Below are 1,503 nucleotides of genomic sequence, written 5' to 3' on the forward strand. Positions count from 1 at the left end.
TTTAAGGATAGAAGCTTTTTGTATTTATTTTTGCATAAGAGATTCCACATTCAGTTGATATTGTATCTTTCTTTGGTTAATCAATTTTGCCATTCTCCTCCAAACAAAAATGTAAATAAGCAAACCCACATTAAACACAGCCAAAAAAGATGTTAGGCCATGAAGGACACTTGAGTGGCTCAGGTGGTTGAACATCTCACTCTTGATTTCAGCTCAGGTCATGATCCCAGTGTCATGGGATTGAGTCCCACATCAGGCTCCTCACTGAGCATGGAACCTGCTTGGGATTCTCTCTCTCCCTCTGCTCCTCTCCCCACCTTGCTTTCTCTCTCTGCCTCTCTAAAAAAATAAATTAAAAAATTAAAATAAAAGAAGTTAGGCCATGAAAGGTGAAGAGCATTTTGATCTACAGAAATGGTGGCTGTGGTGGCTGTAGGGTGTGTGTGGATGTACATGTGGCAGTGGGAAGTACAATTAAGAAGCAAAAAACACTTTTCCTCAGAGCAGGTGGTGGTGGCTTGTACAACCATTGCCAAGGTTAAAGTTTGAGGTCTTTCTGGAAAAAAGGAGGAGCTGCTGTAACAGCTAGACAACCTAAAGTTGGAGTTCAACCAGCTCTATGTCACTAAAGTGACAGTATGGTATCCAAGTTCTCCAAGATCCAAATTGTTTGCAAATCCATTGCCTGCATTCACACTATTATTAACCAGACCCAGAAAGAAAACCTCAGAAAGTTCTACAAGGGCAAGAAATACAAGATTCTGGGTCTTCAGACCAAGAAAACACGTGCCATGGATTACCATCTTAGCAAGCATGAGGAGAAGCTGAAGACTAAGAAGCAGCAGCAGAAGGAGCAGTTGTATCCACCGCAAAAGTTTGTGGTCAAGGCCTGAGCATCATGGCATCAATAAGCACAAACAAACTGGGAAAAAAAGAAGTAAAAAATAAGTGAAATGGCACAGGAAATAAGGATGGAAAAGTCTTGTTGTTGTTTCGTTTGTTACAGTTCTTCTCTATCCATGTTCTGTCCAATCTAGAGATTCCCTTGTAGAGGAAGCACTGTGTTTCTCCATTCATCAGTGCTATGGGAAGCAAAAGATTTGACGAATGGTATTCTAATTGGACATCAAACCAAGACAGTGCTTGCTTTCCAACCCAGAAGAGAAGGTTTTAGATCCCTGCTCTACTTGGAAAGAAAGTGCATATTTCCCATTTATGTAACAGGCTATGTAAATTTTCTTAATGAAACTAAAAGTACCAGTTGAATGCTGTGACAGTGTTCCTTAAAAAATGTTCTTGTGGAGTCACAAAGGACAAGATAATTAAAATTCCTCATGGAGTTTAGTTCTTTGACCTCTAATTAGTTTCAGCATTATAAATTGCCATTTGTTACCAGCCTAATTTGATTATTAGCCCCTCTGAGCTTTATAGCATACATTCTGAAGAGTGGACTCTGTATGACTCAGAATGCATGCTGCATATCCAAGATGGAAAATTGAGGAG

General features: G+C 39.8%; 1 pseudogene; it reads left to right on the forward strand.

Annotated features, from left to right (window-relative positions):
* The first annotated feature begins 414 nt into the window (after positions 1–414).
* Positions 415–926, forward strand: LOC123594396 (annotated as a pseudogene).
* Positions 927–1,503: the final 577 nt, after the last annotated feature.

Source organism: Leopardus geoffroyi, chromosome X (genome assembly GCF_018350155.1).
Source record: "Leopardus geoffroyi isolate Oge1 chromosome X, O.geoffroyi_Oge1_pat1.0, whole genome shotgun sequence".
Classification (NCBI taxonomy): domain Eukaryota; kingdom Metazoa; phylum Chordata; class Mammalia; order Carnivora; family Felidae; genus Leopardus; species Leopardus geoffroyi.